General features: G+C 43.1%; 1 protein-coding gene across 1 annotated transcript in view; it reads left to right on the top strand.

Moving 5' to 3' along the window:
- Window positions 1–2,888: 2,888 nt before the first annotated feature.
- SYN3 (synapsin III) overlaps window positions 2,889–12,296 on the top strand; it is a 202,139-nt gene continuing 192,731 nt past the window's right edge. Inside the window, exon 1 of the mRNA XM_019611443.3 lies at window positions 2,889–3,022. The gene's annotated coding sequence lies outside the window, so the exon portion shown is untranslated. The remainder of the gene's footprint in view (window positions 3,023–12,296) is intronic.

Here is a 12,296-nt window from a genome sequence, read left to right on the forward strand (position 1 = left end):
AAGATCAACATTCAGCATAAAGCAGACTGTCAATCAGACTTGGAAATCAGAGGCTAAACAGGATATCAAAGACTCAGTGGACTTCACCTCAAAATTTCTCCTTGATTTTCTTAGAAGATGAGCTATAGGAAAAAATATTCAACTGAAAACAAATTATATAGAGAGCTAGCATTGATGGAAAATGTTCTATTAAGTTTTTAATTCCTGCTAAAATCTCTAGTACTCCATCTTCCATTTGCTCAACCTGTCAGCTTCTTCTGACACCATTCATTCTGCTTTTTTCTTCAACTTGCCATTTTCTTCTCAAATTTGCTTTAATTCACTTCTTGGAAGAGGTGGAAGACTTTGCTTAGCCTGCCCCAGCTTTCAGATAGGTTCCACAGACTGCAGCAAGGAGTCTTCCTCCCTACTTTCTCTATGAATTCTGTGATCCACTTTCTGTATTCAGTGCTTGTCCACAAGGAAGCCTCATTCCATTTCTCCCACCCCGCCTCTTTGTGCACTATTGCTGCCACTGTTGTGGCTCTGAGAAGCTCTCAGCTGAGCACCCTTCACCACAACTACGTTTACAGTAGAGCTGGCAGAGGTGGCTTATGCCTTCTTTAGCCAAAGCTTGTCTCCAGAATATTAAACCCTTTGTCAAGGAGGATTTGATGCTAGGAATTAACTTGAAAGAGATTTGATAACCAAGGTCCATACTCCTAATGCAGAGCTTTCCACTGAAGAGCTTTCCCCCTCCTGAGCACCTCCTGAATTTTGAGCAGATTTTCTGGTAGCCATGGCAACTGCCTAATTTGCTCTCTTTTTGTGATTTAAGTAAGCATCATGTAAAAACTCTCCGATAAATGATGCTAAAACATCCTGAGTTTTGGTATTGGGCATCTTGCCACGTGACTTAATTTAATCACTCTGAAGCTATCAGCAAGTACATAATTCAAGACTTCATTTAGCGCAGAAGCTCTTAAAAGTTTGGAAGGCTGCAAGGGAAAAGGGGAGAAAACAGCAGCTGCCATTCTTCGAAAGTATAGAATCTTCAGGAGCAGGAAGGCAGTTTTTTGGGAAAACCACTGGTCTATCACTAGTGATCTGTGTTTGTAGCCAGGCTGGTACTTGGGTGTAGCTTCAAGGAATTCAACCTTGTGTCTGTGCTGCCTCTAGAGATAGAGCTGAGGACTGTTCAGTCAGCCAGTCTAGCAGATGAGCCAAGAATAACAGCTGAATGAAGGAGTTTGGGTTTTGGTGCAAATCTGAACCTCATGCTGTTGTGACAGAATCACAGGATCACAGAATCATTAAGTTTAGAAGAGACCTCTAAGATCACCTGGTCCAACCATCAGCCCATCCCCACCATACCACTGACCATGTCCCTCAGTGCCACATCCACACGGTTCTGGTACACCTCCTGGAATAGTGTACTGGGTAGATTGACTCTTCTGGGTCAATATTGACACTCACAGGGGAAGCTGAGTAAAAAGGATGTTCTTGGACCCCAAGGGAGGCAAGCTCCTGTAACAAGAAGAAAAATGGTCTCTTCATGTGGATGTTCCATTCCTGGAGGTATTAAAGGCCAAGTTGCACGGGGCCCTGAGCAATCTGATCTACTGCTTGATCTACCAGTTGGCAACCCTGCCTGTAGCAGTGAGGTTGGAACCTGATAATCTCTGATGTCCCTTCTAAGGCAAGCCATTTTATGATTCTGTGATTCTATGATTCATCCTGCCTGTTTAAATTATAGAATCACAGAGTCAGAGAGTATCCTGTGTTGGAAGAGACGCATAACGATCATCAGGTCTAGCTCTTCCAAGTCTCAATGCAACAGTATAATTTGCAAGCACCGCACTTGTAGGCAAGTATTAGCAGTAGCTTTAAACATTGCTGTGAATGGTGATTAAAAACACCTGCTGTCTGCTTGGTCTGAATGGGGTAGTCCCACTTTGCTCCTCAGCTGCCAGTGTTGGTCCCATGACAAAACCTTCAGACACGTAAGGGGCTCTGTCAACATAGAATTTAGTATCCCTGTCGCTGCAGGGAAAGCTGCAGTGCTTTGTAACTCTTCAAATAAAGCTTCATTTGTAGAGGACAGTGTTCATCTGGGGGAAAACTGCTTCTCAGGAAAGAGACATATTATTAGTTTCTGCTATGCTACAAATTTCTGTTCAGAAGAGAAAAAAAAAAAGAAAAAGAAACAGAACAGCTTAGTCATTTATTCTGAGGGAAAACTACCGGTTTGGTGTATTGTTTTTTTATGATGTGAGGATGCAGACTCCCACCACTGGAGTGTGAAATCACAGTCCCTGAGCGATGCGTACATGCACCTTTCAGGAACCACGTACTTGCATCCCTTGGGTGTCTGAGCTGATGGGATGACAGTGCAGTTGCTGAATGGAGGATATCATGGAACGACACAGTCTCTCCTATTTCCTTGTAATCTGCTTGTCTTGTAACTCCCTTCTGCAGAACAGTTATTTTTTTTCTTATGTCTTGCATTCAGGAAAGATGTGAAGTGACTGATGCTGTGTGCTGTACCACTTTGCCTCGGCAGAGATCTCTGCTCGTGATGACCATTCACAGGGAAAATACAGTGTTATGGGATGGTTGAACAACAACAAAAAAGGGAATTCTGTGGCTTTAGGAAGAAGAGAACAAGAGAGACAGACTGGGGAACACAAGTAGGTAATGTGAGGTCTCTTTTTCAGCAGTGACAGATTCTGGTTTCTTTACCCTCCTCTTTGATAAGAAAAAAGCCTGCCAGTGGGGGTGAAACTTGTGACACCAGAGCCTGCACACCCTTGTTGTTTGACTAAATTATTCATCCTGTTCCTGTGATAATATAGTTATAAGGAGGAGCCTAATTGAATTTACTGTCTGGCTTTGGCCAATAGGGTGATAAGGATCCAGCAGAACGGGATGACGGTGAATCCTGCCAGTGTGCTGTGAATGTGAAGCAGGAGAGACCGGCAGTTTGTGTGCAGAAGGGAAAGCAAACAGGTCCAAGGCCCCCGGATTAGCATCCCAGGGAAAGGTAAGGGGCGAGTGGGAACAAGGCTTGCTAGAATCTGACCCTGCACCACGGAGCTGTTTTTGTTTAGAGCAAAGCACTCTGCATGCGGTGCTTTCCTGCAGGGTTTGGAGGGAATCGGAATGTGTGTGGTAGCACTTGCTCAGCATGTGAAGTGTCTTTGTCTTTATATGTGCTGCAGGGCTTTATAATATTGCGTGTTTGTTATGCGTGTCTGTACAGAGATGCCTGTGTTTTGCACAGATGCTGCAGCAACCTATGAAGCCTGTGCATTATAAATGCAAGGAGAGAGTGAAAAAAGAGAAATTACCTCATGGGCAGCCTGGAAAAAAAAACAGTAGTGCTTTCTGGTTTGATTGAAAATGGAAACGAAGAAGCTCTTAGTGATCTGTTTGCAATCAGAAAAAGAGCAAGTGCATGTGCATCTGTCTGTGCATATATCGAATCTGCAGCGAGATTTGAAAATGGGAAAGAGGAGATCAGACTGGAGTATTAGTCATGGCAGGTGGAGAAAATGGCAAGCAATCTGTGTAATCAGATTCTCAAACATGGAGAGAGAGTGCAAGTGAATGGGGAAGTGGATTAATCCTATCTGCAGCAGAGCTAGCTACACCTGGAAAGTGAGGCTGAGAGGCTCAGAGCAGGCTATCTGCCTGGCTAGGAGAACTGATGATCAAAACGTCCTGCCTGCTGGCTGCTCAAGAGGTAACTGATTGCATTGCTTCCACTGATTTGCCATCTCCCTTTTCATCACACAAAGAGAGGGTGAGCAACTCCAAGGATCAGGTTGGAGACTATGAATTAACATGATCTGGAAGAACAGGAGCACATCAAGCAAATTATCCTCTGCTCTTTCTTTTGTTTTACTGCCATTGCTCTGATAACAACTGTCTGCATAACAGGAAGGGCTGGTGGGGGAGGTTGGATTAGTGTGACAAGTGCCACTGATGATGTTACAGCCATAGAATCATACAATCATAATAACATGAATTGAAAGAACCCCAAACGTCATCTAGTCCAACTCCCTCACAATGAACAGACATCTATAGCTAGATCAGGTTGCTCAGAACAGTCCCACTCCTGCAACTTACATCTTTAACAGCAGGTGATGGTGAATCTTAGCCCAGCCATCAGTGAGACAGAATCTGTTGTAAGATGGTCACAGGTTTAGCTGCTTTGTGTATGTCTTAATCACCTCTTCCTTTTAAAACCAGGTTCCAAAGGGAGGTGTTAAGCCAAAGAGTACTCAGTGTTGTGAACCTGTGGAAATAAACTATTCGGGTGAATGCTGAGGGAAGTAGGCTTCTCAGCTTCCTCAGAAAGCAATAGCCAGAGGGTTGCTCCAAATACAGTAGTAAGGCAGAGAGCCCCATAGGAGCAGCACACAAAATGATTCATGCTGAATTAACCCAACCTATTCACTCCAAGGAAGACATAACCTTGGATAAGTTCTCGTTCTGCCATGACACCAAATCTCTTATATCGGGGGTTAGCTTTGTCTGGCAAATCTCCACTGTCTTCTGGGGTTTTCCCATGTGACCCAAAGATGGGAAAATGCAGACACAGTGGCTATTCCCACTGAGGAGAATCTCCCTGCTCATCTTGCCCTTATTCACAAGCCCCTGGGCTATGTTTCTGGAGTGGTGGGCTCAGCCCAACGCCATCATCCTTCAGCTTGTGTGCATGCCCCAAGTGAGACCAAAGGGGATAGAAAATGTGTACTGTCACTCTGCACTGGTACAAAAAGGCACCACCTCACAGATGATGTTTGTATTTGCTGATGGAAAACTGAGAGGGAATGTGCTGCAGCTTCTGGTAGGATGGAGCCATGCTCTCCCTCTCACTAGAAACAGCTTTGAGAAAAACAGGTCCAGGATAGGATACGTACTGAAAGCTAGCATTTTTTTGTCTCTTGATTTCTCATGCCTCTTTCCCATCCTTCGGCTCCCTCAAGTCAGCAAAAACATGACCATTTTTGAGTTTGCCTCCAACTTGCAAAGCACAGGTAGCAACAGTGTGAGCTGGAAAAGAAAGAAAAACAAATCTTGGAAAAACTTGGAAATAAATGCTTTGGCAAAATCTTCTTCTCCTCCCTTTCCTCTGCCCCAGAAAGAGAACAATAATAGCATGCTTATTCTTCTGCTCCAAAAGGCTGTGGGGCCTGCAGGTGCAGAGCAGAGGGCTCTCCTACAAAAGGGGAGATGTGCTCACTGTGCCTGGAAAGCACACTTGAGAGATGTGCAACCTACTATAGGAAACGTGCTTTAGCAGGGGGTCAGACTTGATGATCTCCAGAGGTCCGTTCCAGCCTCTATGATTCCATGATTCTTTGAAGCTGTGCACCTGCCATTTGCAACTGCATGTTTCCGGGTAACAGCACCTTCCTCAGGAGATGCACTCAGGGTTCAGCAAAGCAGCATCCCTCTGACACTGCAGAGGAGGCAGCCAGGATGTAGCATTCAGTGCCGGTTGGGTGAGTGCATTGTTTGCCGCTGCCCTCAGAGTCAACAGTGAGGCTCAGAAATGGGCAGAACGCCAGCGTATTCCCAGGGAAGCTGACGTCATTGCCAGCTCTCCAGTGCCAGACACAGTGCTGGAAACCTGAGGTTGCTTTGGCCATTAATTGTCCAGATGATTAATTCATTCAATGATATCATTTTCCTGAGTGGAGGTTACAAGGTTTTGTACTCTAGTAATGAGAGGCGTGATGGGATGCCAAACTTTGCTCTGCGTTGAGGTTAATGCTAATTACAAGAAGCTAGCCACAATATCCTCATCCTTCTTCCCCTGCAAAGAGCATCGTTTTTCTTTGCTCCCCCTTCTTTCTCTTCGTCATTTATTTTTCGTTTAGTTTTGGTGAGACGTATGAGGAATTGCTTTTATGAGATAAGCAGTACTGCAAATTCTATCTAATATACTGTGCTCTTAGCTTTCAGAGTTCCTTCTTAAGAATGTTTGTTGCTTTAATTTCAGCTCTTATTTAGGGCTTTTTCCACCTTGCAAATCTCATTCCATTATCCAAGAACTCCTTGTATTTATGTCATTTATATTGCACAATCTGGCATACATGTATACATATACACACATATATATATGTACATGTATGATCCAACAGGTTTGGATCTCACTGCACAGTGGTTCTTATTCTGTGCTGTGGCTTTCTTCCCTTGAAGGATAATGGTCTGTCTATAGGGGTGTGCTATTGCTTTCTATTCAGCTTGAAAAATCTCCAGAACATTGGGTTTTGTGCTAAACTCTCTAGAATATTTTATTGTTTTCTAAAGTTTTAGGCTAAATATCACTCCTCCACATTAACAGCTAAGTAAATAAGCACAGAATTCCCAGAAGGACAACACGGATTGCTACCTTGATCCAGATACAGCTATTAGCTGATAATGGTGCAGCAACTTGATCTGATAATCTATCATTAGGTGAAATTGTCAACTCCAAATGTCTAAGAAAACACTCCGTGTATTTTCAGAGCCACTGTAAGCCACTGTATTTTCAGAGCTATTTTCAATCAACATCACATCTCTGCCTCCTACATCTCTCCCCCTCATTCACTCCAGTGTTTCTGTTCCCCCCTCCTTCCTCTGTGTTTTCAGCTGGCTTTGGACCCCAGAGGTATACAAAGCCCTTCATCCTAAGTTTTCAAACAGACTCGATAAGATCAAATGGAAACCTTACAGTTTCTGGATAAGCTTGTTATCTATGGGATAAAATGGTTTCCTTTCTCTTGAAGCAGTGGGTAAGCCATGCTGTCTCTCCATTCTGGATAATTTTTCACTTCTTCCCATCTTTCATGGTTTGTTGTGGTATTCTCCTATCTCACTGAAATACTAGAAAATGTCAAGGAATTTTTCTGAAGCACTGACAAACAGTAGAATTCTGATTAGCAATTGTTGCCAGTTTGGCACTTGTATATATTTATAATAGGGTTATCAAGGAAAATTAAGTGATTATGCAGATCTGACAATATCTGTATTAGTGGCTGTCAGGCTCCAGACTCATCTGTTGTCTGTTTAATGAGAAGTAAGCCTACGGTGGCTGCACAGATCAAACACCAGAGCAAGGGTGCAGCGTGACTTGCTGGCATTAGCAGGATACAGTGGCCACAGGACAGGTGGCTCAGGGCATGCACCTACAATTGAGACCCTGCTTTTAAATAATGAGATGGTCTTAGTTTTAGCGAAGTAATAAAAGAGTCTGTGATGCGGACTTCCGGGTGGAAATGATCTTTTGTTTGGGTGACAGCATTCTGTTGCAAAGGATTGAATTCTGCATTGCCACTACAACAAGCCAAAGGGGAAGGAAGGATCACTTCCACATAGCGGTTTGTGCACTTGTGGTGGGCTATCATGGGAGGAAACAAAGCATGAGGTGGGAAAGACCCCTTTTTCAGGCTTACTGAAGCTGGGAGTATTGTGCTCAAATCACTTCTGCAAGAGCGGCAGTCATTCTTAAAGGGAAATTCAATTTGCTATAAACTGTCAGGCTGAAATATGAACAAGACAGACAGCTGTTGTACTGTTCGATAATTCATCATGAGGAACCGTGACAGTGGTGTTGCTTTCCTATGGGCCAGATGCAGAAGTCTGAGTTCTTGTAAAAGGGAGGAGAAGTAATGAAGGGCTGGAGAGATGGGGGAAGAGCTGTAGAAAGCGGGGGAGAAGGGGGAGTTGTCTTTTTTTCAAAGAAAAAAACCTGATTTTTATGAAACATTTCAGCTTTGGGCTGATTTATTTCTTGCTCTCAGCAAGAACCACTGCCAGCATTTCTTCACTCTGTACCCTAGCTGGGAAGCTTAGAGAAGCACTGATTTACTTATTTCATCTCACACTCAAGTGAGAGCACATAATAATTCCTTTCAAAGTATTAAACCAATGTCTTCCACAAGGTCTTCATCATTTGAAATAGTTATTTGTTCAACTCCCTCAAGTGTAAAAAGAGGGTTAGCTCAGGCCTTACATTTTTATTTCCAATTTTATTTTAATTGGCAATAGCACAAATGTAGAAGGAAATATGTTTTAATTTGCTAATTCTAGTCCTTTAAAGTCACTAGGCTGCATAAGAAAAGGTTCTAGGAAAGCACTTTTTTGTACAGGTGACAGCTGAAATCAACATTATTCAGAGCAGAATAAGGATTCCACTGACACTTCATTCCCATCCAAGTGAGTAAAGAAAGTCACACTTTACTGGGATCCAGGACACCCAAACCTTGCACAAGGAAACAACCAGAGCTGCTTGCATCATGCTTCCTGGTAGCCAATACAAGATACTTTTAATAAGGAAGGACTGGAAGGTTCTCACCAGCCCTATATGAACTTGGTAAGTAAATGCAAAAATATTTACTATTAGAAAAGCAAAACCAAACACTGCAGAGCATTCAGCTCCAGGTTGAATCAAACCTTAAAAATTTGCCATTTTAAATTTAGTGGCACTCTTTTTTTTTTTTTTTTTCCAAAATGTATTATTTTTAATATAGGATATCTTTGCCCTGTGTGGTTGTACACCAAGTAAACCCATCCACTACACCGCTGTCGTCCTCCTCAACTTTCATTTGCTTCTTGCTGGGCTTACAAGAAGGTTGAGCAGCCATGTAGCACCTATAGGAAAATGTCAAAGACTTTCTTGGCTCAGAAACACTTTTGCTTGACATTGCAGAGCAAACTGGTAAACACCAGGGGAAGGTGCTGAAAAACAGAGACTCCTTGGAGAAAGAAGTTGAGAAAAGCAGGTGTTTTCTCATTCAGCTTAGCAGCACAGCACAGTAGGGTTTAGCCACAGCTATAGAAAAGTAGGGAAAAAATATGGGAATCTGGGAAAAAGAGTGATCATGTGGGCTTGTAGGTGACAGACTGAACACAATACTGATGCACTCTGCCTACCATAGAATCATAGAATCACAGAACCATTAAGGTTGTAAAGACCTCTAAGATCACCTAGTCCCACCACCAGCCCATCCCCACCATGCCCACTGACCACGTCCCTCAGTGCCACATCCACACGGTTCTGGAACACCTCCAGGGACGGTGACTCCACCACCTCCCTGGGCAGCCTGTGCCACTGCAGCACCTAGGGACTGAGTGCACAATGCACATGGGTAGGGAAATGCACCCAACACCAGGCTGCTTTCTGAAGTGGGTCTCACAAAACCAAAGACCGAAAGACTGATGGGTTAGGAAGCATTTATTCTTTCTTAGCCCTGAAATATTTGGTTTTGCTGCTTAAAGATGAGACTCAGTGTCTGTATTTCCTGTCTGTTTGCTAAAGCATTAGAGCACTTTGGAGAGACGTGTTGGATGAAATACTGCACTCCCTCCAGCAGCTGAAGGCTGCCATATTTTGCTCAATGCATCTATCTAAAATAGGCCGCTGTGTATTTAGCTAATCTTGAAGGCAGGCTTTCTTGCTTCAACAGCCTCATGAAGCTCCTTTTAACAGCAGAGAGAGGAGTAAGCGAGGCATAGTGTGCTGTTTTATAATAAAACCAAAAGAGACTGTTAGGAATTAGCATGGTGGTTACCCTGTCTTATTCTTGGCAACTTTAACAATACAACAGAGCCTTTCAGCCATGGTTTCCTCTTCTAGTCACTATGGGAGTGATAGTTTCATGTATGAGAGTTTCTTTTCTTGAAAGCATTCACTGCTCCAGCTCCACAGAAACATGAGGCATAGCAGGGAAGGGTGCCTATCAAGACCTCAAGCTGACAGCCCCTATTAATGCACAGGGAGATTTTTCCAGGAAGATCCTTCGATGTCTCAAACTGTTGGTCACAGGTCATAGACCTCGGTCTTTTCATGTCGTACCTCTGCCTTGAAAGAAAGCGTCAGTTCTTGTGCTGAGCCCTGCAGTCAGATGGCATCGCTATCGTCCCCTCCCTTGGAGCAGCCCATAGAATGAGCAGGATGGTGCTTTTGATTATCCTCAGTGTTGACACATCTTCTGAAGTCACCAGACGGCACCACCCGAAAAAGTGATGCCAGCCATGCAAGAGCATCTGCCCTTCACTGTGGTCAGAAGGGGAGAGGGATCAGATCTGAGCCTAAAACATTTAGTGACTTCATTGAGAATCCTGTTCAAGCTGATGGGAAATTTGCCTCAGCTGGAAGGGAAAGAATGGACCAAATGCTTGCTGAGATATTTTTTGGTTAAGTAAGTAGCACTGCAAGTTTTCATCTACTCTCTGTTCTGCTAATTTACACAAAATGTTTGAATTTAGTAAGTATTCCAAGAAAAGCAAAGATGTAATCAGACAAATATATAAGACACAAGCTTCTGCATTGCTGTGGCATTTCATCTGTCAGATAGAAAATGTTTGCAGTCAGATTTGGTAGTCTGAGATGAATAATTATGATAAAATACTGTAACTTGTGATATCCAAACCTCAGAGTTCCCTCTCAGCGCCACTGTAAGGATCCAATACGTTTTCAGTGCAACATCTCTCCACTGAAAAACCACAACCCATCAGCTGTGGAGGCAGGCTGTAGTAATGCCATATTTGAAAATTTGTTTAGAAAACAAAGCTCAGGAATGAATGGAACATTTGATGCTCTACTTACATATTGTAAGAAAATTTGAAATATTTCTTGTGCTGTTTTGGAGAAAAAATTCTTTTGAATATTTCCTTAAAACAAGCCATCTGGTTTTCAGCCTACTATGGATAATACAGGAATTTTCAACCATGCCATTCTTAGTCCAGCTTCATATTCTTCCCATACAACATTGGCTGAAAAGTCCTCTGTGCTTCCATTTGGAAGAACAAATACCTTCAGCTCTGCCTCTTTCTCTTCCTGTGATTGCTGTGATCTGAGAACCCCTAGATAGTTTAAACTAGGGTTTAATCTGTAGAGACATCTATAACTGGAACCTTCTTCAGAACTGCCTACACCTTGGACTAATAGAAGTAATACTTGGTTGCAACACTGTAAGACTAGTATACTTTCTCAGAGTACAGTGGGTGTTGAAAAGCGAAAAGACTCTACGAGTTCACCATAGTTGTCTAACCTTCTAAGGGTACATTTTTGTGCTTAGTGATAGAGCATTGACGGCAGTGGGTAGGTAATAAAATCTTTGCTTTTTTTGAAGGAGACTACAGCACATGACCATTTCATGGAATGGGCATTGCTAACAGTTGGGGGGAAGGTGGAAGAGCTGTCAGCAGGAAGATCTGTGAGTCTATAAAGAGCACATGGGAAGTACAAAATACAGTCAGGTGTCCATATTAGCTAATAGCAAGTTCTGCACTTCCTCTTGGCAATAAGCAGTTATTATACTTACTAAGTGGGAATACTGAGTTACTAAATAGGTTTCCCATCAATTTTTCCTAGCCAGAAAGTTTCTGTTACTGCTTCATTAGTAGTAAAGAGCATCAGGCAGGTGCTGTGGTTGCACTGCAGTGTGAACAAAGGCAATAGTTTGATTGAAGTCTGCAGTCTTATTGCCTCTTGCTAACAAAAAAAGCTTGGTGGGCCACGGACAGCAACAACACCAGGGGTTGGACTGTGCATGAGGTTCAGTGATGAAAATTCCAGAAAAGTGATTGAGTCACCACCACTAGAGGTATTCAAGAAATATGTGGATATGGCATTAGGGGCATGGTGGGGATGAGTTGATGGTCAGACTAGATGATTTTAGTCCTCTTTTACAACCTTAAAGATTCTATGGTTCTATGAAATGGCAGAGGGAAGGCAGGGCCATGGCTGAAAAGCCCTCTGCCATCTCCTGCAATGCTTGGCAGTGTTCCTTGTTCAACCTTCAGAGTAGCTAAGCTGAGGAAACAACTCAGGAAGGGATCGCTGCCAGGCACTGACTGGCCTTGCAGATGATGCACAGACAGCAGCTGCTACCCAAAGTCTATCTGACCAGGACACAGCTGCTGCCTTGCAGTATGAAGAACTGAGCTCTTCTGAGTGACTCAAGCAATGTTTTTGCATTATTTTACAATCAGATTACATATTGCCTGCTGAAATTTGGGGAGCGTTACAGTCAGACAAAATGCTGTCTTCTTCACTTGAGCTTTTAGAGAGATGTTGTTACTTTGCTTTTGCTGCAGTTGAGGTGGTTTAGGCTCAGGACTGGTTTAGACCAAAGTGATGAATGGTTACAAACCAGACATGGAGTTGGTTTATGAATAAGAAGTTATAAACTCATGGCAGGGATTGATGGGAGAAACTACACACACTGTGCTAAGTGGGAGGCCAAGCTGAATGATCTTTGTCTTCAAATCTGAATGATTTTTTACAAGTACTCTACAGTGTAATTGAAGAGATCCAG

This window comes from Meleagris gallopavo, chromosome 1, assembly GCF_905368555.1.
Source record: "Meleagris gallopavo chromosome 1, MGAL_WU_HG_1.1, whole genome shotgun sequence".
Lineage (NCBI taxonomy): Eukaryota > Metazoa > Chordata > Aves > Galliformes > Phasianidae > Meleagris > Meleagris gallopavo.